The sequence below is a fragment of the Phoenix dactylifera genome, chromosome 11, assembly GCF_051530095.1.
Source record: "Phoenix dactylifera cultivar Ajwa chromosome 11, Ajwa_hap1_PhDact_Kaust_v1.1, whole genome shotgun sequence".
Classification (NCBI taxonomy): domain Eukaryota; kingdom Viridiplantae; phylum Streptophyta; class Magnoliopsida; order Arecales; family Arecaceae; genus Phoenix; species Phoenix dactylifera.
The window spans coordinates 23,916,861-23,934,590 of NC_143200.1; the positions used below are offsets into that span (position 1 = coordinate 23,916,861).

The 17,730-nt window shown below is 35.6% G+C and overlaps 1 long non-coding RNA gene across 3 annotated transcripts; it reads left to right on the top strand.

Moving 5' to 3' along the window:
* Positions 1 to 3,049: 3,049 nt before the first annotated feature.
* On the top strand, positions 3,050 to 17,514 carry LOC103710044 (uncharacterized). 3 transcript variants are annotated; one of them, XR_016397812.1, is made up of 3 exons: positions 3,050 to 3,405; positions 8,219 to 8,367; positions 12,373 to 17,367. It is a non-coding gene; the product is annotated as an uncharacterized LOC103710044 (long non-coding RNA). The 3 variants fall into 3 exon arrangements; XR_016397810.1 differs by lacking the exon at positions 12,373 to 17,367 and adding an exon at positions 17,374 to 17,514 and having other exon boundaries at positions 3,051 to 3,405; XR_016397811.1 differs by lacking the exon at positions 12,373 to 17,367 and adding an exon at positions 17,374 to 17,514 and having other exon boundaries at positions 3,051 to 3,405; positions 8,222 to 8,367.
* Positions 17,515 to 17,730: the final 216 nt, after the last annotated feature.

A 17,730-nucleotide genomic window follows, 5' to 3' on the forward strand; every position in this document is an offset into this window, starting at 1 on the left:
AGGAGTTTTGGGCAGTCCTGTCAGAAGAGATGGAGATATTTAAGTATATTTTGGACCAAAAGTTGTAAGAGAAAATTTTACAGATATTTAAAAAAAATCAAAACACCCTTTTTTTAATATAATATAGATATACAATGCATGATTAATAGCAAATTAAACAAAAGAATTCTTGATTTGCAATTAAAGACCGTGTTTTAAAGCATTGATTATGTGCACTCGAAAAGTTGATAGGTCCACTAATTCTAGGTTACGTACAAATTTGGTTTCCTTTCTTTTACAATATGGTAATAAATGTTGAAGTTGATGTTGGAGGCTCCAAAGGGGTTTATCCTTTTTATTTTATTATATAGAAGAAGAAAAAAAAGATGTTTGAATAATTGTCGTGTATGCTCAGCTCAAAAATAAAAGAATACATGACTAATTGCTTGTAATTTAAGACAAATTATTAATTTAAGATGAAAGGGTACTTGGTGGATAGTCATGATTTGATTGAGAAACTTCAAGAGGAAAAAAAAATCTATTTCTTAGATATAGAGAGAGTTGTGAGAGAGAGAAAGAAAAATTTGATGTGTACTCGTAATCTTGTTAATTAATATCGTGTTTAATATAAGAAAGAGCAATATTTGATGGACAATTATGATAACATGTTTTTACTATATAAGAAAGTTAGGGTGCATGTGTCAAAATTACGAGGTATGATGTTATGGAAATGGTTATTGGTAATTTTCTCCTTTGCTTCAATTATTGGAAAATGAGGGTTTGTTAAGGCAATTAAAGCATTCTTAAAATATTTACCAATATAATTTTTTTAGTTTCTCAGCGCATATCATAGATAAAGAGATCATGGACTTTGCAGAAGTTAGCATAAACAACACACATGAGAGGAAGTAAGGATCAATGTGATTCTTCATCAGATTAAAGAATACTTTCTATTATTCATGTATCTTGATAAAACCACCATTGAAATTTTGCAAAATATGTTATCCTCTGGATCCAGAAACAAATTAATTATTGTGCAGTTAATGGAGATAGGAGTAAATATAATGGAGAATGGAGTAAATGGATGTGTTAAGAGGTGCAGGTCCGTAGATTTAAATCAGAAAAACATGACAACATTAGATGCTGCACTAAGTTTGATCTAAAAGCTTCTTTGTTATATGACAATAAGAAGGGTACCGAAACAAAACATGATTATTATGTTGTATTTGTTTATATATTATTCTAATCTGCATTGGAAAAACTTCCAAGCAAGCGTACCCCATGATATGAAAAGAGTCTGCATGCATTCCTATTCTAATCAAAACAATTCATGAATACTTCAGAAGGCTGGGAGATCAGGGCTTTTATTTTTCTCCACTTCAATTTTAGTTGTCACAAATATTAAATACATGCAATGTACATAACTTGAAAAGAGTTCAGAATACTAAAATGAAAACAAAGCACATACTTGATTAGGGAGAATCAATAGACTTGAGATGGATCATTCTGGCCATTATGGGTAGGTCTAAACAGAATTTGAGAGCAAAGTCCATTACATTCAAGACTCAGTCAAGTACCAAAATTCGGGAAGCCCTAACTTATAATCCAAGAAAAATTTGGCAATGCGACTGAAGACAAACTTAATAATGCGTCATCATCTACCTGCTGCCCAAATTAAAAATTTAAAAATATCTTTATTTTTTATTTTTTATATTATCTTTTAATTATAAGAATGGGTTGGGCTTCACTAACATAAAAAAGAAAAGTTTCATCCTATTCTAATTAGAAGAGGAATCTAATTGAACCTCGATAAAATAGTAGGTTATTTGCAACTTCTCCTCTTTTAATTAGAAGAAGATTTTAACTTGAATAAAAAGAAGCTCACTAGTATAAATAGAGGGCATATTATGATTTTAAAAAATAGGAATAGAAGAAATGAAAGCACAAGGTAAATAATCTTTTTTCCACCAACTAGAACTTAAATAAAGAGAATATAAACAAAGAAGATGGAATTTACATTCTACCCATGATATACACCACTCTCCGTGGATAGTGAAAAAAATAATAAAAGTAAAAGAAGACTTGGACCATACTTTCACTTTTTGTTATTATTTATAATTTGAGTTGAGTAGGTTAAAAAAAATTCTTTCTTCTTCTTGATTGGTATTGTAGACTTTGTTACCAATATATCATTGAAATATAGTGAAGTCAAAAACTAGGATAGAGTTTACCACTACAATAGTAAGATGTATCTGAAAGTGAAATAAAGGATAAAACTTGTGTTTTTTTTAAGATTGACCAATATATGCAATATACTATTAGCGGAACTATTTTATAGAATCTAAACATAGGCCAATTATTTTTATTAAAAAATCTTTCACTTGGCACAATCCTATTCATTGTCATCATTTGACACAACAATAGACTTCACAAAAAATAATTTTTCAAATTCAAAATGGAGATGGAGATGCTACTTAATAGTTTCATACATAGATTCTATGAATCTAAAATTAGTTTCAATAGAGCAAGGTTTTAGATTTGATAGGATGATAATGTTCTAATTTCTCCACAAAATAAGATGTCCCATTGTCACCCTATCTTGACGACTGCGCCGATTGATGATAGATACCTCTATCTCTCTCTCTCTTTTTTTTTTTTTTTTTTACCTCTACTCCTTTCTCGTTTAATTTGTTTCTTTTTTTTTCTCTTATTTATTCCCTTCTTTTTCTTCTTCTTTCTTTTTTTTTCTTTTTTATATATTTTTTTCTTTCTTTCTCCGTTACTTTTTTTTTTCTTTTTTCTCTTCTTTCAATTTTTTTCTTTGTTCTTCTTTATTTATTTTAATTTTATTTTTTTTTCTTTTCGTTTTCCCTCCCTCCCTCCCTCTGTTTTTTTTGTCCCCCAAACTCTTCTTTCCACGGTTTGAATCCTTTCGTCCATGGGAAGTGAAACCAGCGGCCAGGGCGCAAAATACCGCTCCAATCCTTTCGTCCGTTCGATTTTTTACTAAACAATCTCTGCCGTTATTCCGTCAACGAGTTTTGACTGATGCTATCGCGCGAGTTAAAAGGGACGGTGGATAGGCCATCCAACGAGTGCCACCGCGCGGTCCGTGCACCTGTCCGCGGACCGACCTAACTCCGTCTTCTCTTTATGCGCACCTGGGGTGACCGGATACCAGCCTTTAATGCCTGACGGCCTGAGCGGTGGTGGCTTCTGCCCCTGGGTGGACGAGTCGGGGAAAAAGAAGCAAAAAGTAAAATCTTAACAAATTTTTCCGTCCCAAGGTTTAGATTTAAGTTTTCTCTTTTTTTCCTTCTCTAGGATTCATCGGCGTATGAATGGAGAAGATGGGAGCCGCCGACTCTCAGCTTGAGGACCTCTTCGAGCAGAAGAAGCCCGTCAGGAACCCTCTCGTCCCCGTCGGTAAATCTCCCCCAAACCCAAACCTTCTACTGTTTTCCAATTTCAATGCATTTCTTTACAAGATTTTTCGTAGGTATACGATCATTGGATTGCTGGCATCTTTTTGTCAAACGTTGATTGGATCTTTACTTCATTTAACCTGAATTTTGGGTGAAACCCCAAACCCCTTTTTGTTTGGTTGAAACGGTTTTGATTTGTAATTGATTTTTGTTAATATGAATATGACTCAATGCTACATGGTAATGGCCATTATATCATTATCTATATGATTGCATTGTTAGTGCATAATCACCATTCCTTAGCTTCCAATTCCAAGGGCTCTTTGAATATTTTTTAGAATTATCCAATTGACTAGGAACTCCAAAGAGATGCTGCCCCCTGCACCCCTGGGAAAAAAAGTGAGGTGGGGGGGCCTTCTTTGTTTGTCCAATCAAAAGAAACAAGCGGATGGGGCATCCACACATAGTAAACGAGAAAAAAGAGATAAGAGTAGGGGTGATCGGCAATATGGAAGATAAATATGAGTGAGACCAAGTACACCTGTTCCCTTCCGAATGGTGAAAGCCTCCAAGATCTTTAATTTTTATTTAATGTTAACCATATATTCCATATTAATTTGGTGCTTTCATGTTTATGTAATTTGTATCCTTTATGGACCAAGAAATATATCTAACTTTGGTCATCATGTGATGAGCATGTGATCACTGCCTCCAATATCATAGGCGAAAACAAATTAACAATAGATGAAAACTGGTTCAATAGACATAAGGACTAAATCACCCACATACATTTTAAAGGAACAAGGTTTAAGTATAGGGCAATATTCTTTGAGCAGTTGGTACATTGAAGGCTTGGATCTCCAAAACCTGATTAGATCACCATTTTGTAAAACACTGGCTGGTTCGGATGGTTTTGAGTGTTTCTTTAGCATTACTGGTTTAATTAAGTTATGGGGATGGCCAAGGGGTTGATTAACTAGTCCAACCTGTCTGTTTAAAACACCGTTGTGATCATACAAATTGACCTTTCTTTTGCTAAACGTATTCTCAGCAAACTAGGAGCTAAGTGCAGTTGGTAGCTTTTGTTGTCATCTCTCTCTCTCTCTCTGTGCGTGTGCGTGTGCGTGTGCGTGTTTTTTTGAGCATAGACCTAAGAAAAAGAAAGGTCAATTTGTATGGTCACGACAGTGTTTCTGGTGTGGACCAAAAAACATTGTTCTGAGTTCTGACCATTACTAATTGACCTTTCTTTTTACAAAGCCTATGCCCAATAAACCAGGAGCTAAGGCTGATTAGTTGGTAGCTTTTTCTGTGCATGCTCTTTGTGTGTATATGTGTCTTAGTGAAAGGAAAGGTCAATTTGTCTGGTCACAACAGTGTTTTTGGTGTTGTTTGTGTGTTGGGAGGGCAGGGGGTGTTTGTGAGTGGGCAGCAGGCTGGTTATTGCAAGCATATATAATCATATATCTAGAATAGTATTATTTGTTTAGAAATCATTATACCATATCTAATTAGTAACACACATAACTCTAAGTTCTTGTTAACTTGTGCCAAATACTATATTTTATGGTGTAAAACAGTGTTTTGAAATAATTTACTCTGTTTCCTTTTAGATATTCCCCAATAGCATTAATCTCAACGTTTCACCTGTAAACCTGCTTAGTGGATGGTAAGGATTTGACTATGCAAATATCATCTTTATCACTTGCATGAATTCACCAATCTATGTGCTAGACTAACCTTATGTTTACTGAACAGACCTTTCACCAATCTTAGTGTGATTGCTTTTTATGGTTTCCATGCTTGCCAGCAGACTAGGATGATTGTTCAAAGTCTTTAAAGGCCTATTAGTCGTAATTCCTTCTAAACTATTCAAGTGTATCATACAGAGCATCTAGTTTTTTTGTTTATCTCTGATTAAGGTTTGAGATTTGTTATTGGAGTAGCAGATTTATCATGCTTTTTATCGCTCCCTTTCCTACCCTCTTTTGGATTTCAGCATATACTTTTCCCTCTTCCCCATTTATCTTATCTGAAATGACACAATCATATTTCTTATGGTTAACAGATCTCATTATGTTTTAGGGTTCTATAAATGATTTACTTAAGAAATAGCATACCTATGACGTCAACAATTTGGAGTTTCTCATCAAATTACTTCCCATTTGACTCATTTCAAAAGTCAGAGTATGTAGTGCATGTGTTTACTTTATCATTGGTTATTCCTTAACCATCTCTGCTCAATATATCTCCTTTTAATGTGCTGTTATCGACTTTTATCTTCATTTCCATATTTTTAATAAGTCCCACAACTCACCTATGGTATGGAGGTGCAAAAAATTTCATAAAGGGTGTTGGAAAGTGCAGAGCAAATTACGCTATGATACAAAACATCTTTCTTTTGGATTGCCCCTTCAAGGTTGAGTGGTGGTAGCAGTTGACTCCCAGTGACAGGGGTAGCACCTCCTATAGTGAAAATATGGGTTAGTAACAACAATACTGGAACACGATCCTAAGTGTGTCAGCTAATTAAGCATTCAAGGCAACCAGTATTTAAAAATTTATTTGGAGAACTTCTTTGGCTTTGCATAAGCATGATCGATTGTTTCCATATGTGTGAACACAAAATAAGATCATGTGCTTTAAAATAGTTCAATATTGATTGATGAGAATTTCACTAATTATTCAATTTAATGGAGTTGAATAGATAAATTAAAAAAAGTAGAACTTAGGATGCCACCAGTTACATTTATTTTACATTACTTTAGCACAAATGTAGACATTTTAGTGGTAGCTTATTCTCAGGATAGAAGAAATGAGTTCGTCAAATTCTTGAAGTGTTTCTAGCAAGTAGGATCAGGATTCTACTTGCATCAGCCTTCACTTGGATTGTAGCAGAAACTTGCAGATGGAGGGACGTGTAAGCTAACATAATCTTTCTTTTAAGCATGGGGTTGGCTTGGGCTTCTCGATTAGTATTGAAATTTGAGTGTGGATCAACCTCATGTTTCTCCCAACAGTCAGGGATGAGATGTTGGCAAAGTGGAACAAAAGTAACAAAGGACAGATATGCATACTTAATTTGATTCCCCATATCTGTGGAAAATATGCGATGATCCACATGCCTCATTCAATGTGCTGATCCAGGAATTGGGACCTTAATAACTCATCCTCAATTTTTGAATGAGTTCCTTTGTAGCGCACTTATTTGGACTTCTCACTAAGACCTAAAGGGCTAATTAACTTTCATGGCACTGTTGGGACTTCTCTCAAATTCCAAGTGGAAGTTCTATAAACTAGGATGGAAGAACACGGGTGACTATTCAGGTCTTGTAAAAAGATGGGTTGTTTGGGAATATGCAAAAAGGGTGCATCATAACGTTAATAATTTGGTAAATCATGTGGGCCAAATTTTCATGATTTTCTCTAAATTGAAACAGCCATGTAAAACATATATCCCTCTAGATTTACAGGTACAAATAGAGAGGAATTGAGCAGTAGAATGAGAAGGGGACATTGGACATGGATCTTGAGCTCAAGCTGCACTCAATCCGAATGACAGATGCACATTCACATCTGCACTGTTGGCAAACCATTATGTGTTAAGTCTGCCTGTGTGGTTGTGATCCAGTAAGCAAGGCAGCATTATAAGCCTGTCTGTTTGCTTAGGCAGAACTATAAGCCTAAAATAAGTTAAAAGCATATACGGATATGCGTATGATTCTTCCCACCCAGTGTGATATTATTCAGTATTGAGAAATGTTGAATCACTTGTTGGCAAGACAATCAGTGTAGGGTCAAAAATAAATTTAGCACTTTCTTCAGTTCCTTGGGTTTAATATTATAAAAAGGAAATGATATGGTTGCTGAACTCTCATATTTTATCAGCCATATGATACTTAAGAACTGAGTGGCCGACCAGATTTTGCCATATGGGCATTCTAGGGTACATTTACCAATTAGCATCCTGACACCACTAGTTTGTATGGACTGGATTGATGCTTATAACATTCTACTTCTCTAACTTCATTGGTGCAAGTTCCTGATAAATGTCCTACATCGTTTAGCTTCTTCAAGCTGGATGCTTGCATGCATGTTGTGCTTATGTGGATATCTGTGCAGATGTGTGTGTGCGCATATGCAGAAAATTTCTAAAATGCTGTGAAAATTTAATGTGTTTAGTAAACAAATTGAGAAAGTACTTTTGGTATGACAAAATGACTATAAAAAAAATTGCATAGTATTATATAACAGAGCATAATAAAATATAATATATATTAATACATAAATATATAATATTATATAATATTACTATAATGTAATATAATATTATTATAATATAATAATAAAATATTGTTTACTATAGCATAATAATATAACATAATTTGATATTATATAACATAACATATCAATGTATTATGATATAATGTAATATAATATTATATTTATAGTATAATACAATAATAAAAATATAAAATATTATAATTATTATCATTATATATTAATATTTTATTAAAATAATATTTTTAGGAACTAATTTTTGGAATTTTTTGTTGGGACTCTGAAGATTTCTATACTATCAAGAAACATTTTTTGTAATTATAATATTTTATTATAGGTATTTTGGTTTAAAAAAAATTATAAATCAAAACAACTTTCTGGCGCATACTAAAAATGCTTTTTTTCAAGAAGCTGTTTTAACTTTTTGCAAAGTTAAAACAACTTTCAGTTTTTTTTATTAAACGCTTCTAATTCATTCAAAAGTATTTTTGGATGATCAGAAAGTACTATTTTGGTTGGTTGTTTTCAAACAGCAGGCACTCCTCCAACTTCCAGCATCCAAGACTAGGTCAGCACCTGCTTCGGCTGTGGTTGGAGCTACCGCCATCACACCGAGATGCAACAGGGGACACTCTAGTTGCTAGTCGGTTCTCGGTCAGTCTTCTCAAAGGAGGTTAAACCGGTACAAAAATATTCACCATTTATCTGGTTTTGTTCTCCTTTTCCTTTCCTCTGTAGCATTTAATTGATGGTAGGAAGATTGCAAACAAGTCCCTATCGAGCTTCAGGGGAGAAAGTCAAGGTGGGAAGTAAATGCCCAAGGACAGAAGCTATCTAGAAATACTGTGAAAATATTGTGAGCACCAGCAAGCGGCCCTATGGGCCATATAAAAGGAGAACAGAATTATGATTCGCAACCTATGTAAATTTCTGTGCTGTATGGGTATATATTTAGTTTCATATCGATTATTTATTGGTAGATTTTAAATATTTATATAGAATTAAAAAAATTAAATAATATTTTTTATCTAATTTTTTTTGGATGAAATTTTAAATTGGGACATCCCATAATTTGGTCTTATACTGTAGACATAGTCCTCTACATACAGTCTAGCGTATGTAGTGCTGTCCTAAAGATAATATTTTAAAGGGTTTTCACCGATTTTTGTTGTAGTTCTGTTTTGTCCTTTTAATTGTAGTGTCTGGCGTGTGTGAATGTAGGTGCTGTTGTATGCAAGTATTGAGCATGGTGAGAATTAGATTCATGGTGTATTTTAATGGGAGGCAAAATGGATCGTCCTATTCTGGCACGGAGCCATCCAACTCTGGCCAAGCAAACCTTAGAACCGAATAGGCCGAAGGAACTTCCTCGACCGCAGGCGACGACCTCGACAAGAGCCAGGCTAACCTCAACCCCGCCAAGAGCCAAAGCCGACCTCGAGTTCTATCGAAGACTGAGCTGATCTTAGTCAGAGGCGATCTTGGCTAGAGGTCCGCCTGACCTCGGACCCTGCTGAAGGTCGAGCTGACCTCACCAAGTACATGCCAAGGGTTATACCCTGTCACATCTGCCAAGGGCCATACTCTGCCATACCTGCCAAAAACCATACCCTGCCACACCTAGCTAAAACTATTTCTCATATGATGAGGATGATCTATATGGCAGCCACCTGGTCGTCCTTGTGAGGACTATAAATAGACCATACCAACAACACTCAGGAACTTTTCTTCTTTCCTACAAAAAATAGTCTCTCCAAAAAAACTCCACTAACTTAGCCTTTGGAGGGTGATCTCGGCGAAGGCTTTGTGCAGGTCTCCAGGAGCGCAGAAGGTAGCTCCCCTTCTCCGTCCCAGCCGGCGACTTCTCGTCCTCTTCCGGCGTGGTCACCTTCAGGCCTTCAACCACAACATATTCTTTTTAAATAATGATAAGGTGGTTGTAAATATTGTCTTATTTAATTACTTTCCACTCTCTTCTTTTCGGGCTTTCTCGAACATTTTCTTACTTTGAGTTGAATTAATCTGCCTGAAAAGACTCGACAATGGAGATACTTGCCTGTAATGGAGATACTTGCCAGTACAATCACATCATTAATGTCATAATAGCAGCTAGGTTGGTCCAAAGTGCTTTCTTATTTATAGATAACATCAGTTTTCTTCCAATCAACTCCACCGTTCATATAAAGGCGAGAACACCAACTTCAGTATCCAACAATATAGTCATAAACTAAATTGCTTCGTTGACATAATTGTTGATTGTTGTAAAATAATAGATAGAGAGAGGGAAGAACTTATCAGTTGAGGCGTGATTTTACTGTCCTTAAGAATAGATCGCGCCCCTCGGAGAATGAATCTCGGTGTAGCAGGTAATGGCGGCCTATCCTCTAGGATACAACAACTGGATCACTCCAAGCGCACACTCACAGATGCAGTGATCTTGTCGAACAGCCCAGAAGCGCTCAGGAAAATAAAACAGAGGAGAGTATCCTCTCGAGAAAACAGAGAGAGAGAGGCTCTCGGGAATCAGAGAGAGGATTAAGAGTCTCTCGGGATCGTAGGAAAACAGAGAGAGAGGAAGATAAGATTTTTCTTATCTTAATCCTCGGATCTGATAGGGTTTAAAAAGAAAGGAAGAGGCGTTTTGAAAAGATACGGGCGTTTTTTTAAAAGATGCGACGTTTTATCAAGAGATAAAACAAAACAAAAGACGCGACATTTTATCAAACAAAATAATTCACCCCCCCTGCGTGTGATGATCGAGCGCGACGCGCCCGGTTAAACGTTTCCGGATCGGATTCGTCAATTTTGGCTTGGACCTCCATTGGGCTCATGCGCGCGTGGGCTACTTACTTTCTTTGCTTCACCAAGTTAAAAGGTTGAATACTACATAAAGATCTTTTGAGTTTTATCCCTTTCCAATGTGGGACTAAAGAAAGTACACTAGACAAAAAGACAAAAGACAAAGAAGGGCAGACTCGAAATTTTGAAATATTCCAACAATCCCCCACATATTTTAAAATTCAATAATAAGTTAACGAGCGCGAGAGTTCAATGCATCAAAATAGTGTCTTTGAGACTATGAACCATTTTTAGGACTAGTAAGTATGACTTACAGAACTTTTGGTGAAACATAAAATTTCTATGAACCAAAAGTCCTTTACGTAAATCAGTGACTCATAGCCTACATTGACCTCTCAAGTTTTGGGCTTGTTCTAAACGGGTTGGTGCAAATAGGCCATGCACCTTACCTGGATATTCATGAGTGCTTTAGAGAACTGACTAATTCTCATAGGAAGCGGCCCCACTCCCACACCCATATAGGTGGATCCATCAAGTGTGTACTGCAGGTAGACACAACATTTTAAAGGACTATGGTATCCATTAAGAGCTTTACCTCATCCTTATCTACTGCAGTTTGCACTATCTACACCATAGGGATGGATTTTTAAAAATTAAATATGATAGTGTACTCACAGTCAACTAGCGACTTGTTATTACCCATATGAACATGCTTCATGGGATCTCCAATCACACATGTTGGGTTTCTGTCGTTATTGACTTTGATATAGGCATTAGTCCCATCCTCCTCGATGTTTCACTCACTAGTTTTCTACCTAGTGGTTTTGTCAAAGGATCGGCCAAATTCAACTCTGACTTTACAAACTCAAGAGATATAATCCCATCATCAAGCAGCTGCCTTACAATATTATGTCTCAACCTTATGTGTCTATTCTTCCCATTATAAACTTTATTCTTAGCTCGATATATAGCAGCTTGGTTATCACAAAGAATAGACACAGAAGGTGTTGATTTATTCCATAATGGAATATTCCCCACAAGATTTCTAAGCCATTCAGCTTCATAACCTGCCTTTTCTAAGGCAATAAACTCGGACTCCATTGTAGACCGAGCGATACATGTTTGCTTGGATGATTTCCAAGATACTGTACCCCCACCAAGAGTAAAGATATATCCACTCGTGGATTTCATCTCATCTGAATCAGAGATCCAATTTGCATCACTATACCCTTCTAGTACAGCTGGAAATCCACGATATAACAAACCATAATTAATGGTTCCTTTCAAGTACCTTAGTACTCTATGAACAGCACTCCAATGATCCTTACTAGGATTATGAGTATACCTACTTAATCTTCCTACTGCATAAGCAATATCAGGACGAGTACAGTTAACTAAAAACATTAAACTACCAATGATGCGAGCATATCCTATTTGTAAAATACCATTTTCTTTATTTTTCCTTAAATGTATACTAGCATCATATAGAGTAGATACGGGTTTACTATCATAATGCTCAAATTTTCTTAAAATTTTCTCAATATAGTGTTCTTGTGATAGCATAAGTCCATTAGAACTTCTTGTTATTTTAATCCCAAGAATTACATCAGCTTCACCCATATCTTTCATATCAAAATTTGAAGCCAAAAATTTCTTAGTATCTATAACTATATTCAAACAGTTCCCATTATAAGCATATCATCAACATACAAACATATGATCACAACAACATTATTAACAACCTTACTATAAACACACTTATCAGCTTCATTAATTAGAAAGCCATTAGATACCAATACTTTATCAAATTTTTCATGCCATTGTTTAGGTGCTTGTTTTAATCCATATAAGGATTTTACTAATTTACAAACTTTGTGCTCATTACCAGGAACAACACAACCTTCTGGTTATTCCATGTAAATTTCTTCATCTAATTCTCCATTCAAGAATGCAGTTTTTACATCCATTTGGTGAATTACTAAATTATGAATGGATGCTAATGCAATGAGTACTCTAATAGATGAAATTCTAGAAACTGGTGCAAAGGTGTCAAAATAATCAATATCTTTCCTTTGTGAGTATCCTTTCGCTACTAATCTTGCTTTAAACTTATCAATTGAATTATCTGGTTTTAACTTTCTTTTAAAAATCCACTTACAACCAATTGATTTAGCACCTGGAGGCAAATTAACTAATGTCCATGTATGATTAGACATAATAGATTCTATTTCATTATTAATAGCCTCCTTCCAAAAAGGTGCATCAGCTGAAGTTATTGCTTTTTTATAACTTTGAGGTTCATTATCAACAAGAAAAGTGAAAAAATCATTTTCAAAATTTTTCTCTTTTCTAGTTCTTTTACTTCTTCTTAAATCAACTTCATAATTTTCATGTGCCTCCTTTTCTTGTTTATTATGAGGCAGAGAGTCAATTTTTTCTTTACCTAGTTTCATAGGAAAGATATGTTCAAAGAAATCAGCATTTTTAGATTCTACTATAGTGTTGGGTTCCATAATATTAGATTCACATTTTAATACCAAGAATCTATAAGCAGCACTATTTAATGCATAACCAATAAATAAGCAATCAAAAGTTTTAGGTCCCAACTTTCTTTTCTTTGGTTCAGGTAATAGAACTTTGGCCAAACACCCCCACACTTTAAGATATGTAAGGTTAGGTACATGACCTTTCCATAACTCATAGGGTGTCTTACCAATTTTCTTATAAGGTATTCTATTTTGAATGTGACAAGCAGAGAGAATAGCTTTCCCCCACAAATAAAGAGGTACTCCTGAGCTTATTAACATAGCATTCATCATTTCTTTTAGAGTTCTATTTTTACGTTCAGCAACTCCATTAGATTTAGGAGAATATGGTGGGGTAATCTCATGGATTATACCTTTATCTTCACAAAATTTATTGAAGAGATTATACTCATATTCTCCTCCTCTATCAGTCCTTATTCTTTTAATTTTCTTATTAAATTTATTTTCTACTTCAGTAACATATTGCTGAAATTTTTCAAAAGTTTCATCTTTAGTCCTAAGTAGATATACCTTAGTGTATTTAGAATAATCATCAATAAAAGTTATGTAAAATCTTTTTCCTCCTCTAGTTGGAGTGTTTTTCAAATCTCCTAAATCAGAATGTATTAATCCAAGTAATTCAGTTTTTCTTTCTATTGACTTATGACTCTTTTTAGTAGATTTAGATTCTACACACACTTCACATTTATCATTCACATTTCCAAAGGTAATATTATTTAACAAGCCTAGGTCTTTCATTTTCTTGATATAAGAAAAATTAACATGTCCTAATCTACCATGCCATACATCAACAGAATCAATCAAATAAGCAAAAGATGATGCATTTTCATTCATAGTTTCGGTTACATTCAAGACAAATAAACCATGGTTACAATAACCCTTCCCAATGAAAACATTGTTCTTAGTCATTACAATTTTATCAGACTCAAAATACACTTTAATTCCAGCCTTTCCTAATAAAGATACAGATACTAAGTTCCAACGGATATTAGAAACATGCAGCACATCATTCAGGGAAAGGACTTTTCCTGATGTTAGCTTGAGGAGTACTTTTTCTTTGCCAACCACTGGCGAGGGTCTCGAATCACCCATGAATACTGGCGAGGGAAAGGACTTTTTCTTTGCTTGGTGGTAGCAGTTGACTCCCAGTGACAGGGGTAGCACCTCCTATAGTGAAAATATAGGTTAGTAACAACAATACTGGAACACGATCCTAAGTGTGTCAGCTAATTAAGCATTCAAGGCAACCAGTATTTAAAAATTTATTTGGAGAACTTCTTTGGCTTTGCATAAGCATGATCGATTGTTTCCATATGTGTGAACACAAAATAAGATCATGTGCTTTAAAATAGTTCAATATTGATTGATGAGAGTTTCACTAATTATTCAATTTAATGGAGTTGAATAGATAAATTAAAAAAAGTAGAACTTAGGATGCCACCAGTTACATTTATTTTACATTACTTTAGCACAAATGTAGACATTTTAGTGGTAGCTTATTCTCAGGATAGAAGAAATGAGCTCGTCAAATTCTTGAAGTGTTTCTAGCAAGTAGGATCAGGATTCTACTTGCATCAGCCTTCACTTGGATTGTAGCAGAAACTTGCAGATGGAGGGACTTGTAAGCTAACATAATCTTTCTTTTAAGCATGGGGTTGGCTTGGGCTTCTCGATTAGTATGCAAATTTGAGTGTGGATCAACCTCATGTTTCTCCCAACAGTCAGGGATGAGATGTTGGCAAAGTGGAACAAAAGTAACAAAGGACAGATATGCATACTTAATTTGATTCCCCATATCTGTGGAACATATGCGATGATCCACATGCCTCATTCAATGTGCTGATCCATGAATTGGGACCTTAATAACTCATCCTCCTTAATTTTTGAATGAGTTCCTTTGTAGCGCACTTATTTGGACTTCTCACTAAGACCTAAAGGGCTAATTAACTTTCATGGCACTGTTGAGACTTCTCTCAAATTCCAAGTGGAAGTTCTATAAACTAGGATGGAAGAACACGGGTGACTATTCTGGTCTTGTAAAAAGATGGGTTGTTTGGGAATATGCAAAAAGGGTGCATCATAACGTTAATAATTTGGTAAATCATGTGGGCCAAATTTTCATGATTTTCTCTAAATTGAAACAGCCATGTAAAACATATATCCCTCTAGATTTACAGGTACAAATAGAGAGGAATTGAGCAGTAGAATGAGAAGGGGACATTGGACATGGATCTTGAGCTCAAGCTGCACTCAATCCGAATGACAGATGCACATTCACATACTGCACTGTTGGCAAACCATTATGTGTTAAGTCTGCCTGTGTGGTTGTGATCCAGTAAGCAAGGCAGCATTATAAGCCTGTCTGTTTGCTTAGGCAGAACTATAAGCCTAAAATAAGTTAAAAGCATATACGGAACGGATATGTGTATGATTCTTCCCACCTGGTGTGATACTATTCAGTATCGAGAAATGTTGAATCACTTGTTGGCAAGACAATCAGTGTAGGGTCAAAAATAAATTTAGCACTTTCTTCAGTTCCTTGGGTTTAATATTATAAAAAGGAAATGATATGGTTGCTGAACTCTCATATTTTGTCAGCCATATGATACTTAAGAACTGAGTGGCCGACCAGATTTTGCCATATGGGCATTCTAGGGTACATTTACCAATTAGCATCCTGACACCACTAGTTTGTATGGACTGGATTGATGCTTATAACATTCTACTTCTCTAACTTCATTGGTGCAAGTTCCTGATAAATGTCCTACATCGTTTAGCTTCTTCAAGCTGGATGCTTGCATGCATGTTGTGCTTATGTGGATATCTGTGCAGATGTGTGTGTGCGCATATGCATCAATCTAGGTGGGTGTGGTATGGGAGGGTGCATGGCTGTGTGCATGTGTGAGTGTTTGCGCTTGTGTGCATTCATGTCTGCGCATTTGCACTTGTGCATATGCATGTCTAGCAAATATGTCCTTTAAGGTTTAGGTTCATGATTTCATCAAGCAACTAGATATCGAAGGTTCTTGGCATACACCGGACATATCTATACATATCCTTTTATATTTTAGCTTCTTCAAGCAGAGAGATATTGATGATACATGTGCGCACACAGGCGTATTAGGAATGACCAGGCATGGGTTAAAAATGAGAAACTAGTTTATAGCTTTGTATTGCTTTTAATTGTATTGTACCTTGTACATTGAGAAAATGTGCACTGTTACAGCTCAACATAAAGCAATGCAATCCAACACAAACAGTATAATGGTGCATTCTCCTGTACCATGCCCATATTGCTTGCACCATGCCCATATTGCTTGCACGTTACATACCATAATACATTGTATGATATGGACTAATGTGGTCATCCTTGGATGAGCATGGACATAGAAGAATTACTTGTGAGAATACCTGAATACCTAAATTGGAGAGAAATCCCATGCTGAAGGTTTGCCCTGGATAATGGCATATATGCAATTACTAGCAGGTTAGGTGATGTCCTGTGGTACTTTTTGAAAGGTTTAACTTCTTGTGAATACATAAGCGAAGTACATGGGGGACTGGCAAGGCTGGGGGAAGATCGAAACTTCTAAGGGATTCACCTCCTTCCGGATTCCTTCTAGCGCTTAAGGTGCGTAGCGGATTGACTAAGAGATGGGGCCGGTGTTGGGATACCTTTGAAGATGACTCTGAGTATAGGAAGGAAGAGGTTGGGGCTTTCTTTCTTTTCTCTCCTGTTTAGGAAGATAGCAGGCATCAAGACGAAGGGAGAAATTCCTCTGAATCAAAAAGGAAGGCTAGCGGTCAGATCTATTTCATTTTTGGATCACCATATTGAAGCCAATATTATGTCAAGTTAATTATGTATTACTTCATGATGGCTGTTATCAAATCAAATCAAAACGGATTGTTAAAATTAAACTGGATATCATATAATAAGTTGATTGAGTATGGGTGATCTATTATCCTAAAATTCTTAATTTCATAAGCAAAGGTGTTTACCCAAGCCACAGATTTTCGATTGTGAAATTGTCTACTTAATAGCATATATGGAGCTCAATATGACAACTTGAGGAGAAATTTTATTTTTCAAAAAGCAGATTAAAGCCTATATACGTGGACTTTAGCTATCGCTGCTGGTAATTGGTACATCTATTTATTATTTTGATGCACATTTTGGATAATTGTAACTTCTTATAGTTTGAAACATGTTGAGTGGGACATAGCTGCAAATTACATTATTACCTATTTCTGTTCTTTGGAGATGTTCATCCATAGGAACCTTTATTCTTAATTCTTTTTGTATTTTTTCTACATTCATATCTAACAGTAGAATTACTCAGGTGCACTTCTTACCGCTGGTGTGCTTACAGCGGGCCTGATCAGCTTCAGACAAGGAAATTCTCAACTGGGACAGAAGCTAATGAGGGCTCGTGTTGTAGTTCAGGGTGCGACGGTTGCTCTGATGGTTGGCAGTGCTTATTACTATGGAGATTGATTTATGGTTTCTAAGAAATGAAGTGACCTTGAATAAAAATGGTAGGGAATCGTGCTTTTTGCTCTGTTCCGTTATCTGTGGCTGAAGGTTTTTTTTCCTAAAATATTCTGGACCATAATCCCTGTCACGAAAAGAAAATCTTCTGTAAACAGAGAGACAGCTGATGTTATCACCTGCAGAAATATAGTCATGACTAAATGAA